Source organism: Dasypus novemcinctus, chromosome 25 (genome assembly GCF_030445035.2).
Source record: "Dasypus novemcinctus isolate mDasNov1 chromosome 25, mDasNov1.1.hap2, whole genome shotgun sequence".
NCBI lineage: Eukaryota > Metazoa > Chordata > Mammalia > Cingulata > Dasypodidae > Dasypus > Dasypus novemcinctus.
This window is the reverse complement of record NC_080697.1, coordinates 8,097,632-8,119,037: the sequence shown is the minus strand read 5'-3', so window position 1 is coordinate 8,119,037 and position 21,406 is coordinate 8,097,632. Positions and strand designations below refer to the sequence as shown.

Here is a 21,406-nt window from a genome sequence, read left to right as displayed (position 1 = left end):
AATACCATTTAAAATAGGCAATAAAAAAATCGAATACCTAGGAATAAATTTAACTAAAGATGTAAAATACTTATACATAGAGAACTACACAAGATTGTTCAAGGAAATCAAAGAAGACCTAAATAAATGGAAGAATATTCCCTGTTCATGGATAGGAAGACTAAATATTATTAAGATGTCTATCCTACCAAAACTGATCTACAAATTCAATGCAATCCCAATAAATATCAACACAGCATTCTTTAAGGAACTAGAAAAACTAACCATGAAATTTATTTGGAAAGGAAAGAGGCCCCAAATAGGCAAAGACATATGGAAAAAGAAAAATGAAATTGGAGGAATCGCACTACCTGACTTCAAGACATGCTACAAAGCTACAGTAGTGAAAACAGCATGGTATTGGCATAAAGAGAGACACACAGACCAATGGAACCGAAATGAAAGTTCTGATAGATATCCTCATTTATATAGCTATATAATAGTCGATAAAGCCACCAAACCCTCTCGACTGGGAGAGAATGGCCTATTCAACAAATGGTGCCTGGAGAACTGGATATCCATATGTAAAAGAATGAAAGGGGATTACCATCTCACACCTTATACAAAAATCAACTCAAGACGGATCAAAGACCTAAATATAAGAGCCAAGACCATAAAGACTTTGGAAAGCAGTATAGGGAAGCATATACAGGAGCTTGTAATAGGAAATGGCTTCATGAACTTCACACCAAAAGCACGAGCAGCAAAAGAACAAATAGATAAATGGGACTTCCTCAAAATTAAAGCCTTCTGCACTTCAAAGGAGTTTGTCAAGAAAGTGAAAAGGGAGCCTACACAATGGGAGAAAATATTTGGTATCCATATTTCGGATAGGAGATTTATAACTTGCACATATAAAGAACTCCTATATATTGAAAATAAAAAGATAAACAACCCATTTAAAAAATGTGAAAAAGATTTAAACAGACACTTCTCCAAAGGAGAAATACAAATGGCTAAAAAGCACATGAAAAAATGCTCCAAATCTCTAGCTATAAGGGAAAGGCAAATCAAAACTACAATGAGATACCATCCTACTCCCATAAGATTGGCAGCTATGGAAAAAACAGAAGACTACAAATGCTGGAGAGGATGTGGAGGAATGGGAACACTCATCCACTGCTGGTGGGAATGCAGAAGGATCCAAGCATTCTGGAGGACAGTTTGGTGGTTTCTCAAAAAACTAACCATAGATTTGCCATATGACCCAGCAATTGCACTGCTGGGTATATACCCAACAGAACTGAAAACAAGGACACAAACTGACATATGCACACCAATGTTCATAGCAGCATTGTTCACTATCGCCTAAAGTTGGAATCAACCCAAATGCCCATCAACCGATGAATGGATAAATAAAATGTGGTATATACATACAATGCAATACTACTCGGCTTCAAAAACAAATACACTACAAACACACGTGATAGCATGGATGAATCTTGAGAACCTTATGTTGAGTGAAGCAACCCAGGCATTGAAGGACAAATACTACCTGACCTCAATGATATGAAATACGTAAACCAAGTTGCCTCAGAGAGCTAGAGACTGGATGATAGGCTTACAGGAAGTTGGGGGGAAGAGGAAGGATGTAGGCTGACATCTACATGGGTGAAATCTATGATGAGCTGGAGGTAAGTAGGTGTACAAGGAAGGGATAAAATGTGGGCATAGGGTTACATTTTGGTTGGGGCTTTGTGGCCTTGAGGGGCGCTAGGGATGGGAGGATGGGTAATACTGCCCAAGAAATGGGAGGGTGGGTAGGGCAACATACAAACACATAGGAGATTGTCAGGTGTTCGTTGAGAGTATAATGCTGAGAAAAACTTTTCAAAAATAATATAAGGAAAGTTACCTGTTTAAAATACTCAAAGGGGATAATCTGACACAGGACAGACTCCTAGGGAATATGTGAATGCTCATTTTGCCAGAGTGGATTATATCATTGGGTAGAGACCCATATAATGAGAGTGAAGGTATACCCACATCTTGGGGTGGACTGATGCCATCAAATAGAGGGAACTGTGTCTCTCAAGAGAAATGCTGGCTCCCAGGGCATTAGGGCAGTGAGCATGTCAAGCCCTCAACACCATTGCAAGTATCTCTGAACATAGCTCTTCAAGAAATGAAGATTGACAGTCACTGTGGGCCCTAAGGGGAGGGGGAAATAGGTATTGATAGATGGAACCAATGTAACTGTGTGGGCAATAGAAGTGTTTCACAAGAGTACGCAAGGATGGATATAAGACACGTAAAATTACATCAAAAATATATAGGGGCTGATAGGCTAAAATGTAAATAATAATGTAAAATGTAAGATAACTAAAAATTTAGAAAATTGTATTATATTGTCTAAAATATAACCACAATGTAAACACAAATGTTACCTTGTTTGAAAGCTATTGTCTCAATATCTGTACATCAGTTTCAGTAAATATGGTATGAATATGTTAAAAGATTATTGCTGTGGAAGGGAAAAGGTTTTATGTTGGATAAGTGGGAGTACTGTATATTGTATATATGAATTACTGTGATCTAAAACTCTTGTGAAGGTAAACTTAATAATTAGAAAAAAGAAAAGAAAAAGATAGGATGTAGAATTTTTCCAAATTAATATGTTTTCTATATCTAACCTTTAAACTCATCGCTATATTCCATTTTACTATTAAGGGAACCTGGCAATATATTGGCCTTCACTTTTCAGGAAGTTTTGGATCACAGAGAGGTTCAACAATGGCAGCGGAGGAATACTGGTGAGGGATGTTATTGACAGGGGACACATGGTTGGCAGGGAGTTCTACAGGGTATATACATAATGTTTGAATATTTTTAGGGTACATAAAAATGTTTGGATATTTTCATAGTGGAAACAATTAAAAACAACAACTGAGGGAGTGCTGAGTTCCTAGCCAGGGGAGCTCTATCACAGTCCCTAAAGGAACAGCAACAATCCCCCAAGTGCAACGGCAAAGACCAAAAAAGGATGAAGGTCCAACAGTGAGCCCCTGATACTAATGACTATGCTTGTGAGCCTGTACACCTGAAATAAGAACAAGGCCTAGAGCAGCAGTGTGCCTAAGAGTTACCTCCTGAGAGCCTCCGTGTTGCTCAAATGTGGCCAGTCTCGAAGCCAAACTCAGCATGTAAATTCATTGCCTTCCCCCCAGCGTGGGACATGACTCCCGGGAATGAACCTCCCTGGCACTGAGGGAATACTACCAAGTTCCAGCTGATGGTGTAACTAGAAAATGACCTTGAATAGAAGGTTCAACTCGGACCAGCAGAATATCTCTGTCTACATATAATAGGAGTTAAAAATGCTTTTTGACATAAATCAAGGGGGAAATGGAAAGGACAAATGAGTTTATATGGCTATGAGTCTCTAATAAAGAGCTGGGAGGTGATCAGAGGGGTTGCCCTTATGCATGCCTCAGCAGAGTCCCAGAGATAGATAAACTATATACAACCCCAGGTATTGGTTCTTCTGAGGGCTACAGAGACCCACAGGTTTTATGGTCATGGCAGATGGAGTTCAGTGCCATGTCAGTTGGCCCTTCTTTGGAGTTGGTGTTTCTGTGTGATAGAGCTGGACTCAGGTGTGATCTCTTTTCACAACCCTTTCCTGTTACTTTACCAGAATTGTAGTTGGTGCTGGAGTTTAATATATATACCCAGGGGATCTGAATCTCTGGACTGACCATATGAAAGCCAGGCCCTCAGCCTCAACAGACTTCTGCTCCCACACTCTGTTTTATTGGACTTACCCACTCAGCTAACATGGAGTTGAAGAAGGTCAACCACCACACCATGGAGCCAAAAGTGAATACAACTGAAAGCAGGAGGATTGCCTCCAGCATCCATGTGGAATCTAAGCCCCCTTTTGACATAGATATGGAATGGACACAACCAATCCAAGGTCCACAGGAGGGAGGAATAGAATATGGATTAGAGTTGACTTACTGAGATTCTATTCATGAACTATTGTGATTAGTAATCGAAGAAAATGTGGCATTGGTGTGGAGAAAGTAGCCATGGTGGCTGCTGGGTGTGCGGAATGGGAGGAAGAGATGAGATGTGGAGGCATTTTTGGGATTGGAGTTGTCCTGGGTGGTGCTACAGGGACAATTACCAGACATTGTAGGTCCTCCTATGGCCCATTGGATGGAACGTGGGAGAGTGTGGGCTATGATGTGAACCATTGACCATGAGGTGCAGCGATGCTCAGAGATGTATTCAACAAATGCAATGAATGTCTCATGATGATGGAGGAGAGTTGCTATGGGGAGAGTAGTGAGTTGAGGGGGGAGATATATGGGGAATTCATATTTTTTAATATAATATTAAAAAATGAATAAAGACAAATAAATAAATAAATAAATATATATATAATTTTAGTGGAAGGATAGAACAGAAGAATGAATGGGAAGAGTTAATGATGGAATCACAAGGGAGAAAACAAAGAGTAAGCCTAGAGAACTCTTGAGAAGTTTTGCTGGAAATGAGACTAAAGGAGTGTTTTTAAAAACTATTTTTAAAGAAGCTTTAGAGTACATGAAAGTTACATCAATAATATCGAAGGAGAATTACTCAGCCATAGGGGTGCTGGTTCAAAGTACTAGAAATCTGTTGGCTTTTATAAAACTGTTTATTTGGGGGTAGAAGCTTACAGTTACAAGGCCCTGAAGAATCCAACTGAAGGTCACCAAAGTCTGTTGCCACGTGTTGAAGCAAGAGCTCTGCCTGGTCTCTCCTTCCTTCTTCCTCTTAAGGCTCCATGGGCCCAGCTTCTTCCCATCTCAGCTGTAGGCTAGCACAGGACTCGTTTCTTTCCATGCCTTCTCAGCTACTATGCTGCTCTGTTCTCTTCATCTGCAAACTCTCAGGCAAATGGCTCTCCTCTCCCCAGGCTCTAGCATATTGAACCTTCTCATTTCTGTCACATGAAAAGTTCTTTCCTCTGACATCTATGGAGGTCTCTCTCTCTTCCCATGTGCTTTTTGAGGGGGTGTCTCCTTATAGCAGCCCACTAAGGGGTGGGGACTCAATCTGAGTCATGCCTTTCTGACATGGTCAAATCAAAACCTTAATCTGAACAGGTAATTTAATCAAAACATGTCAGTTGATGGTAATACATTCGAAGGGTAACACACCCAGAGGAATAGATTAGTGTAAAAATATAGCCTCTTTTTGGGGGATTCATAAATAATCTCAAACTGCCACACCATCTCTGACTGGAAAGGCTCTAGATTTACACTTTTTCCTAAGGTGATACAGTAATGGCCTCCCTTCATTTTCGAGAGAACAGTTTCATTTATCCAACTATACCATTTCTGGGGCTGTTTATATCACCTCTAAATTCTAATTACAAACCAGCCAGTTCTCTTTCAAACTGAAATCTTTCTTGAAGTATCTTATCAAAAGTGGTGTTTTAGTGGAGTGGGTAGAGCTCAGTGATTGAGTGTCTGCTTTGTGTATACGATGTCCAAAGTCAATCCCTGGTACCTCCTTTAAAAAAATAAAAAAAGCAGTGTTTTAGTTTGCTAGGTTACCAAAACAAAACAGACTAAAAATGGGTTGGCTTTTACAATGGAGATTTATTAGATTGTAAGCTTACAGTTTTGAGGCTGAGAAAAATGTCTAAATGAAGGCCTCACCGGGTGATGCTTTCTCCCTGAAGGCCAGCGGCTGGACTCCTCTGTCACAGGGTAAGGCACATGGAGGTGTCTACCAGTCTCTCCCTTCTCTTCCAGTTTTCATTGCTTTCAGCTTCTGGTCCTCTCTCTCTTTGCTCCTGTGGCTTTCTCTCTCACCTGCTGTGGGTTTCTCTATGTGTCTTTCTCCATATTCATCCTATTCATAAAGTATTCCCGTAAGAGGATTAAGACCAACCCTGGGTCATGCCCTACTGAAATACCCTAATCAAAGAAGGTTTCATGGGCAATAGGTTCTCATCCACAGGAAGGAATTCTTCCTAAGGATATGATTCTTACTATAAATTCTAGAATCCTTGGGTGTGGCCATGAAGGTGAAATATGCTGAGAAGGAACTTCCACCTAGCAGGGGGTATAGCTCAAGGGTAGAGCACTTGACTGTATGTCCAGAGGTTCCTGGTTCAAATCTGGGTGCCCCCTGCTGGGTTTTTGGTTTTTTCCTTGACCTAGTATTTTACAAACTAGAAATGTCCTTAACCACTACTCTTCCTCAGACTGTTGATTTTTTTCAACTGAATTCTCTCTCCTGGCATATTGAGACACAGTATATTGAACTATTAGCCCCAAGTCTTCACCCTACACTATAACCACAATTTTTGCCAAGTGTCTTTTCAGTTTCTTCCCCAGAGGTGGGTGTTCTTTCCACCAAGCAGCTTAAAACAAATAGTTCATGCATTTAATATTTTACCTTGAAATATCCTTACCCAACTCTATAATCTCAGGTATCTTTTCTTCCTTCCATATTATCATGGGCCACTATTGTTCCACACTTCCTTTCCTGCTGACGAGAACAGATTCATTCCCACCCAACACTTCATCAGGAAGATACTGCCATCTATCTCAGGCTTTTCTTACAGCAGGAGCCCCTTCTCAATATCAATTTTTGTATTTCCATGTTTTTCTTGCAGTGATGTTGCATATCATGCCACCCCAAAAGTCTGTGGCACACAACAATCTGCATTTAGTCTAATGTTCATGGTTCTGAAAATTGACAAACAAGAGGTAACCTAGGCTGGGATTGGCTCTGTGACTCTGCTTCGAGGTGCAGGTCTAGCTAACCTTGGCTCCTCATGCGAGTTTGGCCCACTGTTGGACCATGTGTATTCTTTCTGGGCCACAGGCTGCAAGGGCAGCCTTTGACTGGAAGAGGGCATCTCATGCAAATAGTGGAAGTACATGAGGGCAAGCACAACCTTGCAGGCTGATTTCCAGGGCCTGCTTGCATCACATCTACTAAGGTCCCATTGACCAAAGCAAGTCACGGTGTGCCAGTTATTGCGTTATTCACTTGGTTAACTCAGCTCCAGATTCACCCTTCCATGCCTGCACTGTGGTAATGGACTGAATTCTTTAAGGATTTCTCCTTTACACTGAGCAAAATATTGACATACGAACCCTTGTCAGTAAATGGTTCTGGAGAAATACCGCAGGAGGAAGGGGTCTTCAACTCCTAGTTCTTACTGCATAGTTTTGCTTTTTTACCTGGCTCCTGCTGCACTCTTGGTCAGTGGTGCAAATATGTGTACCCCATGTGGGAGGCTAGAGAATGGAGTCCCCAGGCAACCTCAAAGACATGGCCAGGCTGCTGACCAACTTCCTGTCCCCATCCCCACCCCCAATGTGGACATTGGGGGTGCTCCAAGTCTCACACCTACAGCTGTGTCGCTGCACCCTCTCTGTGCAGCCTACTGGCATCTGCTTGCTTCTGGTCCAGAGGTCGGTTTCCCATGCCCCACCCCACCACATGTGGACACTGCATGCTCCAGGTGTCACACTTGTAAGGGGCTCATCTCCACCCCAGAGAGCTGCTTCCCTCTGGGGACTGTGACCAGCTCTGGTTGGGGCAACTCAGTGAATGGGTTGCAATAACACCTTCTTCAATGAGATATGAACCCCAATCTTGGGGAGGGATCCGTTGCCTAAATTTGTCCTTACTTAGGTACTCTCCCTCACCAGGGCATCCTGTAGAATTTCCGTTACATCTTCATAGCTACTCTCCTTTCATAACTTAATAATTCTTTACAGTAAATGCCCCCTGTTTAAATTACTGTGTGGTCTTCATCTCCCATTTTGTCCAAACTGATAGATATGAAGTTGAGAGTAAACTGGTGGAAAGGACACCCACCTCTAGGGAAGAAACTGAAAAGGCACTTGGCAAAAGGTGTGTTTACAGTACTGGGTGAAGAATTCGGGCAAATAGTTCAATCTACCAGATCTCAATATGCCAGGATAGAGAATTCAGTTGAAAAAAAATCAACAGTCTGAGGAAGAGTAATGGTTAAGGGCATTTCTAGTTTGTAAAATACGAGGTCAAGGAAAAAAACACAAAAACCCAGCAGGGGGCACCCGGATTTGAACCAAGAACCTCTTGACAGGAGTCAAGCGCTCTACCCCCTGAGCTATACCCCCTGCTAGGTGCAGGCCCCTTCTCAGCACATTTCATCTTCATGACCACACCCAAGGATTCTAGAATTTACAGTACATTCTGTTCATTCTTAGGCAGCCCACAGGAACTGACAGACCCACAAACAGGCAAAACTGCCACAAATTGACCCTCTTTTGACCTTCAGTTCACCCTTCATTGCCCCAGAGACCCCTCACTTGGCAAATGAGCACTTTCCACCCTACAGCCATAACATGGACTCCAGTACCTAGTGGCAGGCAGGCACCAGGTTTCAGAATAAGGGCTCAGAGCCAGAACCTCCCTGCCTCCATCCTTCCTCCTCCTGTCCCCGTTGACCCATCCTCAGCACTCTCATTCTTCCCATCTTCACACCTGCCTTCCTCTCACGTCTCATCACTTCTGCTCTTCTTCCCTCTTCCTCTGGGCTAGTCTGTGTCTTGGGTAGTGTCTTCGGGGTTTCACTGAACCCGGGGGAGACAGAGCTTTGGAGAGCCTGCCACCCCTAAATCCTTCAGGCAGGTCCCTGAAGACGTTCATATCCTCCCTAATAGGGCCATAGCCCAGAACCATAGAGCCCACGGCCTAGTTAGAGAGCTCACCTTGCCTCTACCCAGAGCAGGAGATGGATTCTCCTGAATATGCCCCTTTTCCTTGGCAAGCATCCAGTCACACAGTGAGGGCACTCACCAGTCCTCCCTACAAACCAGCAGGCCCTAAAGGTGACACGGATTTACAGAAAGGACAGGAAAGGGATGCCACAGGGCCACAAAGAGGTTCACATTAGGGAGACCACAGAATGCCCTGTGCTGTGCAATGAAGGACAAGGCCATTGCCATGCCGTCTACTTACGTAATGACTTCATTACACAGGTAATATATCTTCACTTTTAAAGTAGAATCGAAATTCAATATTAAGTATTTATTTCAGGGACAACAAATCCTCCATGATGTCTCCAACATAATCACCCTACTGAAGCAGGTTAGATAGGGAATCAGTAGATGGATCTGGAACCTGCCAGAACAACTACCACCATAAATACGTGTCCTATATTGACGAAAGAAGAAATTGATGATCTCAACAAACCAATCACAAGTAAAGAGATAGAATCAGTCATCAAAAACCTCCCAACTAAGAAGAGCCCATGGCCAGACAGCTTCACAGGTGAATTCTACAAAACATTCCGGAAAGAACTAACACCAATCCTGCTGAAACTCTTCCAAAAAATCAAAACAGAAGGAACATTACCGAACTCATTCTATGATGCCAACATTATTCTAGTACCAAAGCCAAATAATGACACCACAAGAAAGGAAAATTACAGACCAATTTCTCTAACCAACCTAGACCCAAAAATCCTCAACAAAATACTTGCTAACCATATTCAACAACACATTAAACGAATTATATACCATGACCAAGTGGGATTCATTCCGGGTATGCAATGATGTTTCAACATAAGAAAATCAATCAATGTAATACACCATATAAACAGATTGAAGGAAAAAATCACATGATTATATCTATAGATGCAGAAAAAGCATTTGACAAAATACAGCACCCTTTCTTGATAAAAACACTCCAAAAATTGGAATACAAGGAAATTTTTTGAACATGATAAAGAGTACATATCAAAAACCCATAGCCAACATTGTTTACAATGGTGAAATACTAAAATCTTTCCCTCTAAGATCAGAAACAAGACAAGGATGCCCACTCTCTCCCCTTCTATTTAACATTGTCTTAGAAGAACTTGCTCGAGCACTGAGGCAAGAACCAGATATAAAAGGCATTCAAATTGGAAAGGAAGAAGACAAAACTTCACTATTTGCAGATGACATGATCCTATACATAGAAAACCCTGAGAGGTCTACAACAAAGCTTCTAGAATTCATAAAAGAGTTTAGTAAAGTCTCAGGTTATAAAATCAATGTGCAAAAATCAGTAGCATTTCTGTACACCAATAATGAGCAAGCTCAGGAGGAAATCAAGAAACAAATACCATTTACAATAGTCAATAAAAAAATCAAATACCTAGGAATAAATTTAACTAAAGATGTAAAAAGCTTATACACAAAGAACTACACAAGATTGTTCAAGGAAATCAAAGAAGACCTAAATAAATGGAAGAATATCCCCTGTTCATGGATAGGAAGACTAAATATTATTAAGATGTCTATCCTACCAAAACTGATCTACCCATTCAAAGCAATCCCAATATAAATCAACACAGCATTCTTTAAGGAACTAAAAAACTAAATATGAAATTTATTTGGAAAGGAAAGACGTCCCGAATAGCCAAAGACATATTGAAAAAGAAAAACGATATTGGAGGAATCACACTACCTGACTTCAAGACATACTACAAAGCTAATGTAGTGAAAAGAGCATGGTATTGGCATAAGGAGAGACACACAGACCAAAGGAACCAAATTGAGAGTTCTGATATAGATCCTCATATATATAGCCATATAATATTTGATAAAGTCACCAAACCCTCTTAATTGGGAGAGAGGCCTATTCAACAAATGGTGCCCGGAGAACTGGATATCCATATGTAAAAGAGTGAAAAAGGATTACCATCTCACATCTTATACAAAAAATCAACTCAAGATGGATCAAAGACCTAAATATAAGAGCCAAGAACATAAAGACTTTGGAAAGCAGTGTAGGGAAGCATATACAAGAACTTCTAATAGGAAATGCCTTCATGAACTCCACACCAAAAGCACGAGCAACAAAAGAACAAATAGATAAATGGGACTTCCTCAAAATTAACGCCTTCTGCACCTCAAAGAATTTTGTCAAGAAAGTGAAAAGGAAGCGTACACAATGGGAGAAAATATTTGGTAACCATATTTCTGATAGGAGATTTATAACCTGCATATATAAAGAACTCCTATATCTTGAAAATAAAAAGATAAACAACCCATTTAAAACAGACACTTCTCCAAAGAAGAAATACAAATGGCTAAAAAGCACATGAAAAAATGCTCCAAATCTCTAGCTATCAGGGAAAGGCAAATCAGAATTACAATGAGATACCACCTTATTCCTATAAGATTGGCAGCTATGAAAAAAACAGAAGACTACAAATGCTGGAGAGGATGTGGAGGAATGGGAATACTCATCCACTGCTGGTGGGAATGCAGAAGGATCCAACCATTCTGGAGGACAGTTTGGCAGTTTCTCAAAGCACTAACCATAGATTTGCCATATGACCCAGCAATTCCATTGCTGGGTATATACCCAGCAGAACTGAAAACAAGGACACAAACCGATATACACACGTCAATGTTCATAGCAGCATTGTTCACTATCGCCTAAAGTTGGAATCAACCCAAATGCCCATCAACAGGTGAGTGGATCAATAAAATGTGGTATGTACGTACAATGGAATACTACTCGGCTGTAAGAACAAACACACTACAAACACACATGATAACATGGATGAATCTTGAGAACCTTATGTTGAGTGAAGCAACCCAGGCATTGAAGGACAAATACTACATGACCTCAATGATATAAAATAGGTAAACCAAGCTGCTTCAGAGAGCTAGAGACTGGATGATAGGCTTACAGGAAATCGGGGGGTAGAGGAAGGATGTAAGCTGACATGTACATGGGTGAAATCTATGATAAGCTAAAGGTAATTATGTATACAAAGAAAGGATAAAATGGGGACATAGGGTTACCTTTGGGTGGGGCTTTGTGGGCTTAAGGGGGGCTAGGGATGGGAGGATGGGTAATACTGCCCAAGAAAATGGGGGGAGGGTGGGTAGGGCAACATACGAACATAGGAGATTGTCAGGTGTTCGTTGAGAGTATAATGCTGAGAAACCATTTTCAAAAATATAATAAGGAAAGTTACCTGTTTAAAATGCTCGAAGGGGATAATTTAACACAGGAAAGACTCCTAGGGAATATGTGAATGCTCATTTTGTCAGAGTGGGTTATATCATTGGGTAGAGACCCATATAATGAGAGTGAAGGTAGACCCACATCCTGGGGAGGACTGATGCCATCGAATAGAGGGAACTGTATCTCTCAAGAGAAATGCTGGCTCCCAGGGCATTAGGGCAGTGAGCATGTCAAGCCCTCAACACCATTGCAAGTATCTCTGAACATAGCTCTTCAAGAAATGAAGAGTGACTGCCACTGTGAGCCCTAAGGGGAAGGGGAAATAGGTATTGAAAAGATGGAACCAACGTAAGCGTGTGGGCAATAGAAGTGTTTCACAAGAGTACGTAAGGATGGATATAAGACATGTAAAATTAAACCAAAAATATGTAGGGGCTGATAGGCTAAAATGTAAATCATAATGTACAATGTAAGATAACTAAAAATTTAGAAAATTGTATAGTCTAAAATATAAACCACAATGTAAACACAAATGTTACCTTGTTTGAAAGCTATTGTCTCAATATCTGTATATCAGTTTCAGTAAACATGGTATGAATATGTTAAAAGATTATTGCTGTGGAAGGGAAAAGGTTTTATGTTGGATATGTGGGAGTACTGTATATTGTATATATGAATTACTGTGATCTAAAACTCTTGTGAAGATAAACTTAATAATTAGAAAAAAAGAAAAGAAAAAGATAGGATGTAGAATTTTTCCAAATTAATATATATTCTATATCTAAACTTTAAACTCATCGCTATATTCCATTTTACTATTAAGGGAACGTGGCAATATATTGGCCTTCACTTTTCAGGAAGTTTTGGATCACAGAGAGGTTCAACAATGGCAGCAGAGGAATACTGGTGAAGGATGTTATTGACAGGAGACACATGGTTGGCAAGGAGTTCTACAGGGCATATATCCAGGGTACATAAAAATGTTTGGATATTTTCATAGTGGAAACGATTAAAAACAACAACTGAGGGAGTGCTGAGTTCCTAGCCAGGGAAGCTCTGTCACAGTCCCTAAAGGAACAGAAATAATCCCCCAGTGGGAGAAAGGACACCCACCTCTAGGGAAGAAACTGAAAAGGCACTTGGCAAAAGATGTGTTTACAGTACAGGGTGAAGAATTGGGGCTAATAGTTCAATCTACTAGATCTCTATATGCCAGGATGAAACTCAGATGAAAAAACAATCAACAGTCTGAGAAAGAATAGTAGTTAAGGACATTTCTAGTTTGTAAAATACGAGGTCAAAAAAAAAAACACAAATACCCAGCAGGGGGCACCTGGATTTGAACCAAGAACCTCTTGACAGACAGTCAAGTGCTCTACCCCCTGAGCTATACCCCCTGCTAGGTGGGGGTCCCTTCTCAGCATATTTCACCTTCATGACCACACCCAAGGATTCTAGAATTTACAGTTCATTCTGTTCATTCTTAGGCAGCCCACAGGAACTGACAGACCCACAAACAGGCAAAACTGCCACAAATTGACCCTCTTTTGACCCTCAGCTCACCCTTCATTGCCCCAGAGACCCCTCACTTGGCAAATGGGCACTTTCCACCCTACAGCCATAACATGGACTCCAGTACCTAGTGGCAGGCAGGCACCAGGTTTCAGAATAAGGGCTCAGAGCCAGAATCTCCCTGCATCACTCCTTCATTCCTCCTGCTGTCCCCGTTGACCCATCCTCAGCACTCTCATTCTTCCCATCTTCACACCTGCCTTCCTCTCACGTCTCATCACTTCTGCTCTTCTTCCCTCTTCCTCTGGGCTAGTCTATGTCTTGGGTAGTGTCTTCGGGGTTTCACTGAACCCGGGGGAGACAGAGCTTTGGAGAGTCTGCCACCCCTAAATCCTTCAGGCAGGCCCCTGAAGACACTCGTAGCCTGCCTCATAGGGCCATAGCCCAGAACCAGAGAGCCCATGGCCTAGTTAGAGAGCTCACCTTGCCTCTACCCAGAGCAGGAGATGGATTCTCCTGGATGTGCCCAGTTTCCTTGGCAAGCATCCAGTCACACAGTGAGGGCACTCACCAGTCCTCCCTACAAACCAGCAGGCCCTAAAGGTGACAAGGATTTACAGAAAGGACAGGAAAGGGATGCCACAGGGCCACAAAGAGGTTCACATTAGGGAGACCACAGAATGCCCTGTGCTGTGCAATGAAGGACAAGGCCATTGCCATGCCGTCTACTTACATAATGACTTCATTACACAGGTAATATATCTTCACTTTTAAAGTAGAATCGAAATTCAATATTAAGTATTTATTTCAGGGAGAACAAATCCTCCATGATGTCTCCAACATAATCACCCTACTGAAGCAGGTTAGATAGGGAATCAGTAGATGGATCTGAACCTGCCAGAACAACTACCACCATAAATATGTGTCCTACGGTACCCCCAAGATGGCTGCTGGAAGAACCTCACAAAAACTCCCATTCTGGATGAGATTTCCTCCAGAAGCCAGGAGAAGCCTCAGATAGTCTCCAGTCCCTTATTATTTTACCCTCCAGGGATAATGATGAGTGGGGTAATCAACCAAAGCAGGAAACAGCTGGGAATCCCCCCTGCCCTTAGCAAAGGGACAGAACAGTTAATGGTTTAAAAGGCAAGCAGCAGGAAAGCGAACAACGGGAATGTCCCTGGGAATGCCCTCTGCACCCTGCTCTCGCCGTTTTTTCCCTGCCATGATGGTCACACAAGTCAAACCTGGGGATTTATCATCCATCAAAAGGAATTGTAATCTGTAAATCGGCCCTCTTTATCGCTCTTCAGCCCTTCCTCACTCTGGGACCCAGGATCTGTTATTTTCTTTTCCCTCTCTACCTTAATAAATCATTGGCCTATCAACATGGCTTGCTCTTCAAATTCGCTTTTTGCAGTTTAGCCAAGAACCAAGAAAAACATCCGGCAGCGTATTTTGGCGCTGCCCTCCGGGAGGTTACTGGTGAGTGAAACCACGGCCGACAGCTTGTCCGAGGCCCTCCTCTGGTTCTCCATTTTAAAAAGGTTTGCTTACAAGCCCCCACAGGATGTTATGCCAGGAGGGGGGCCCGGGGCACAGACCTCTCCGCATCCGTGCCTCATGCCCAGGCTTGTTAGGAGGTTGTGGGCACAGGGCAGGGGCCTAAAGCAAGGCCCTACCAAGGCAGGGGTTCCCCGGCAGAGCTCCAGGGCTGTGAATCTGGCTTTTTGAGGCTTTGTAGGAGCCGTCAGCTTTGCCCTGGGGCCGGCAGCCATTGTCTTCTCCCACCCTCTACCCTGGGTAGCAGCGGCAAAGAGGGAGAGCAGGGGGCCTGCACCTCCCCGCGGGGCCACGCCTGGGCCCCCTTCCCATCAGCCATACCCGGCTACCCGGTCAGGGCCAGGGTGGACGGCAGCGGCGGGCAAGGCCAAAGCAGGTGACATCGGGGTTCCCATCCCCAGAGGGGGTCACACATCGGGACACCCATAACCTTTGCCCACGATTCACTTTCCTACTTCCGACTACTGAATTTCTCATTGCAGGTTTGTGTTAAAATGCTTGGAAATACTTAAAAACTGTAAAACCAAAGATGCCTTTGCCAGTGACGAAGTGATTGGCTCAGGGCCCCAAGACCTGTCAGCTAGAACAATTGATCTGTTCTCATTTGATGGACTTTAATGGCTGGTCTAACCAGGAAACCCCTGGATGGTGAAGTCATAAAACCAGGACTGCTTTCTAAACCTCTGTAAGAATAGGAAGAAGAGGGGTTTTGCCCCTTCTCCAAGAGGAGCAATCTCTGGCTTGGCAGCTACAGACAAGTATTCAACCCCAAAATCAGTTTGGTCTGTCTCCCAAGTCCAGTACAACCCCAGAAAAGCCCAACGGCAAGGGCGCTATGATTCCCAGGGTGGCGGGAATCCCAGAGCAACCAAACGTCCCCTGCTATCAGAAAACTTTTCTTCTCTAAGAAAATTATCATCTTAAATCAATGCTTTCCTGGATTTTATGAGTCATTCCAGTGAATTCTCTAACCTGAAATTTTAGGCAGTTGGTCAAAAGTGTGAGTGGCCTGGGGAGTCCCTGAACCTGTGGCCGGTGCCTGCAGGGCCCTCCAGCGAGGAGTGTCCTTCACCCGCAGAGCCTGGCTTGGCTCTGGGTGGAGACCGCATTGTGTTGCGGTTGGTGACGGAGGTACCTGAAGTCACCTGCAGCATCCCAGGTAGAAGGAGGCTTCAGCTAAAGAAGAAGTGAGCCTGGGATTGCCCCAAAATGAAACTGAGGCCCAGAACAAGTCATTTCTCTCCAATCCAGGGCAGGTGAGCAGAACGTCCTCCATCCTCTCTGTCAAGGAAGGACAGGAGACAAGCCAGGGGATGGAGAGCAGGGCAGACAAGGACAAAGGCAGCGCACGGCTCTGGGAACCTGCCCAGCCTCTCCCACCAGCACTTCTGCCCAGGGACAGCAGCTGAGCCTTATGGCCAGGATGGCACTGTCCAGCGAGGAAGCCGTCACGCCTTCTCCATGACACCTTCCTGCCTGTGCCCCCAGCCCAGCAGCTCTCATCTCTGTTCCTTACCCAGGTCTGCCCTGGGCTGCCCCTGCCTGCACCAGCACAAACAAACTCCTGCCAAATATCAATCCCGTATACTTTCCACAGCTGTGAATTCCCGAGCAGAGAATTCCCGAGCAAAGGCACAGTTATTTCCAATTCCCTCTAAGTTCTGATACAGTGGAAAGGGAGCTAAGTCAGGATTCTAGTCCAGGCCAGTGGTTAAGCGACAAAATACAAGTCATCTACCATCTCTCAGCTTCAATTTCCACTTTGGAAAACAGGAAAATTAATAATAAATGCCTTACCTACAGGTGTTCTTATAAGGCTCAGTGAGAGAGCACATGCAAAATGCTCAACTGTGTCTAGCACACGCTAAGAGCTTTTGCTTAGTGAAATAATGTATTTTTCCCTGCCTCATAAAGGAGACAGCTTTGATTCTGTAAACACTCTACCTTCCAAACTCTTACACTTATAGCTCCATCACAAGTTTACCTGAAGATTATACTTAAGATTCTGACATTTTCATTTTGAAAAATAACATTTTATTCCCTGCTTCAAATAGGTCCTTTTGAGAAAATCCTGGTTAAATCACTGCCTAGGGACACACGGCGGGGGGGGGGGGGGGGGGGGCGGTCAAGAGGCCAGAATTTGCACGGACACTTAGCCAGTGCTTCCTGATGCACCAATGTGTTTCCAAGTGTGGGCTAAGGGCCATTGTCATCAGAATCACTTGGGAAGCTGGTTAAACAAGCACATGTCCAAACCCACTCAGGATTCTCAAAACTGGAGTCTTATGGTGGAACCAGGAATCTTTTTAAACAATTTCAGCACGCGATTCTGATGCACGATTACATACGAGGGCTGCTGCTCTGCAGCACGGCTCGTAAATAACACCTGAAAAGCAAGGACTTGTGTGCCAGTACGTGGATGGAGCCATCCATGAGAAACTTTTACCAAAAATTGTATGTACCATTGGCTTGATGCTAGCCAGAATCATGCAATCCACACTGCCTTTTGCTTGGACCAGGCAAACTGCCCGCTGCCTCTCAGTCCCAATGCTCAGTAGGTCCCACAGAGCTAGAGTTTCTGGCGAGAGGCTGGCTCTCCATTCATTCTGGAACAGAATCAGTGCCTGGGGGTGATGAGCCCTGCCTGGCTCTTTGTACTTATTGAAGCCCCTTTGCCAAACCAGCACTCAGGAATAGAGCAGCATGTGACTTCTCTGGGAGAAGTAAGCTCCTTCAAGACTGCCACCACACCACATGACTCTGCCTCTCATCCCCAGTCCAGCCCACCCAACATGCCACACGCCCCCTTCTCTGACATGCCTGAAGTCTGGCTGCAGGGTGGGTGATTGGATGGGGAGGGCAGGCAAGAGTGGGTGTGAGGTCCCTAGCAATGACACCTGATGGAGATCCAGAGAGTTTATGTTACCTTGGGTGAGGGTGTGAGTAGTGGGAAGAAAGGGAAGTGGCCAGACTTGAGATGGGCAGGAAATGTGCTGTTGTCCTAGAGAACATCAGTGTTCCCCATGACTCAAAGTGGACCATATAGGAGAGAAAAATGGAAAGGAACTATCTTGAGTCTGCCCCTTCAGGCCAGTAGAGGGATGAAGGGACTCCAGCAGCAAGAAACTGGAGGTGAATGTTGACATTTTTATGGGCTGAGGAAGGAGTCACCATTGACGGAAACAGATGCAATTGCCAATTAAAGAAGCTTCAGAGAGATGGTCAGTAAAGTGACCTCCAAAAAGTTCACAAAAACTTGCTGAGAATGCTTTCTCTTGTGAGAAAGTGAGAAAGAAACATCTTGAAACCTGAAAGCTCACAATTTTCTTTTGCCTCACCACTCCTCCCTATACGCTGCCCCTCCGAAAGAGGTTCTGAAGCTGTTAAGATGGAACGGTGGAAAAGAAGAAAAGTACAAGGTAGAGAACTTGAGAAAGACAAAGTCTCACTTTCGCCATGCAGGTCGTAGACTTGAAGCAAGTCTTAAAAGAGAGAATGAGAGAGGAGTGAGCATTAAGTCCTGTTCAGTGTTTTCATTATTGCGCAGGCTCAGGCATCCTCATTTCTGAATTAAGACTTGAGGATAACTGGAGTGACTTGAACCAAGGGTAAGGAGGAAGCCATGGGACCTGCAGAGTCTACACCCAAGGACAGGAAACGGTTACCAGCTCCTATTGTGTGAAATGTAAAGGAATTTTCAGAGACAAAATTAAGGGATTTAGATTTTTATTCACACTGTAAAGGGAATCCTTTGGAAAGTGTAAGGCAGGAGAATTTTATGAAAAAAAAGATATTTTAAAAAGATTGTGGATGGAGAATTTACCATGGGAGGGTACAATGGAAGCTCAACGAGTCTGCTGGTACAGTAACCTAGTTAAGGAATTTGGCACCTTTAAAAAGAGTTATGGCTGTGGAGATGGTAAGAATTTACCAAATTTGATAGATGTATTTGATTACTGATGGCTAGAATATGGAATAGGAAAGAAAGAGAAGAACCATGGATGAATCCAGATACGGAACCTGATCAACTGAGTAGCTGGTGGGGCTGTTTGTTTAGATGAAGATAAGGGTGAGCAGCACAGGAAAGAAGGAGCAGATCAAGAGCTCAGATTGAAACTCATTAAGTTTAAGATGTCTTGTTAGACATCCAAGTGAAGAAGCCAGATGTGAAGTTGGGCATGAGTCAGAGGTCAAAGCTAGAGTTAAAGATTTGGTTGCTTTACCTTACAGATATTATTTAAAATCACAGAACTAGATGACAGTAGACAGGATATGGAAAGAAAAGAGTTAGGCAAGGAGTAGTAGCAAAGAACAGAGGCCGGCAAGGTAGGGGGAGAACCAAGGAAATCTGTCATCACAGAAGCCTGGAGAATGGAGGGATCTGATGCATCAGCTGCTACTGAGAGTCAGAGTTGGAAGAGGACAATATATCTTCCACCACTGGCTTTGGCTTTGGCAAGACACAGGTCACCCATGACCTTGAAAAATATAATTTTAGGGGGAGGGGGGCAAGATGGCATCTGAGAGAGTGCACCTTATAATCTCTCCTGCAAAGAACTGGCTGAGTAGGGTTGGAATCCTGCTGGACAAGGCTGTTTTGGGTGTTTGCAGGGCAGGAGGTTTCTGGACGTCAATTCAGTGGAACGGTGACAGAGAAGATTCTTGTAAAATGTAGAATTTTGGGTCTTTTTCACGGAGATTGGGGCTGTGTGTGGGACGCTTCCACCTGGGCCTGGCAGCCCAGCGGGCAATTCCTGGAGGCTTTGCTGCACTGGGGAGTTCCCAAGCCCTGAGCGGGCTATTCGGGGGCTTGCAAGGTGGGGGGTGTCTAGAAGTCGATGTGGTAAGACAGTGATGGAGGAGATTCTTGCGAGACGTGGAATTTTGGGTTTCTGACACGGAGATCAGAGCTCCTGGCTGGAACCCCTCCCCCTGGGGCTGGCGGCCCATCTGCAGTGGTCCCTGAATTGTTGGTAGTGCACCGGCACCCCCAGCAGGCTGTTTCAGGGACTTGCAGGGAGCAGGTCTCCTGAAGTCGATTTGGTGAGACAGTGACAGAAGAGACTCTTGTGAGAGGTGAAATTTTGATTTTCTGACACAGAGATCAGACTTTGCGGGTGTGACCCCTCCCCCTAAGGCAGGCACCCAGCTGCGGGGATTCCTGAAGGCTGTATTGCCCTGCAGTGCTCCCTGGCTCCCTGTTAACCGGATGTGTGGTACCCAGGTGTGTGTCCCCTAAACCCTGGTGGCCCACACTCCAGAGACTCCCACCTCTTGAGTCGGCAACATCACAGGGTTTCCATCCCTGAGTCCACCACGCCCTGAGATCCATCTGAGGTCCTTGATTGTGCTAGCCTTCGGTATTTGTGGGGTTTTTTTTCTTTTTCTCTTTTTTCTTTTTTTTTTTTTTTTTAATGTCTTGGTTGCTAATATTGCATTATCTCCTGGTCTTTTCTCCCATTGTATCCTCCAAGGTCCTTTTTCATTTATTTAGGTTTTTTTTTTCTTCTTTTCTTTTTCTTGCTTGTTTCCCTCCCTTTTCTTTGCACACCCCCATTTTCTTCTTCTCTTTTATTCTTTTCTCTCTTTATCTTCTTATTTTATTTTATTTTATTTATACAATAGGTGCTGCAGGGAGCACCTCACATTTGCTGTGTTTCCATTTCCTCCACCTCCTCGTTTCTGTGTGATTTGATTTTGACCACCTACACTATCCCTTTCCCCACCATATTGCTATCCTCCATCATCTACAGTCTCTCTTACATTCCACCTCCCTTTCTTTAGTCCCCAAATTGCCTAACTTTTAATTTCTAATACCTTTGTTCTGTTTTATGTCTTTTATCCGCTCTTGATATTATTGTCTTTCTTTTCTCTTTCCCTCTCTCATGAAAACACTGGTTTTTTAATTCATACTATATTCCTCACCATATTCAGTTGAATAACTCATTATAGGTACTATACTTACTGCTATAACTCTACACCACTTATATGAGTCTAATATCCATTCTGCCAGATCTCACATTGTTTCTCTGTTAACATTTATTACCAATACTACTTTACACATTTTCTTTTCCTACACAATTTCCTTTCCCTGGCCCTAATATTTTCCTTCAAAATAAACGTAGCCAGCAACAAGAAATTAGAGTAAGAAGAACAAAGTGAAAAAGAGAAGACATAACACTTATGCAAGAACAACTACTAATTAATCCCCAGGACTAGACAAAAAAGCTAAGGAACTGATTAAACCGTCAAGATAAAATGATGACCAGACAGCAACAAAAATCTACAAACCAAACCAATAATCAGGAAAACATGGCTG

General features: G+C 43.4%; 1 non-coding gene across 1 annotated transcript; it reads right to left on the bottom strand.

The window, feature by feature from the left end:
* Window positions 1–13,336: 13,336 nt before the first annotated feature.
* On the bottom strand, window positions 13,337–13,409 carry TRNAD-GUC (transfer RNA aspartic acid (anticodon GUC)). Its single transcript has one exon. It is a non-coding gene; the product is annotated as a tRNA-Asp (tRNA).
* Between the last annotated feature and the right edge of the window lie 7,997 nt (window positions 13,410–21,406).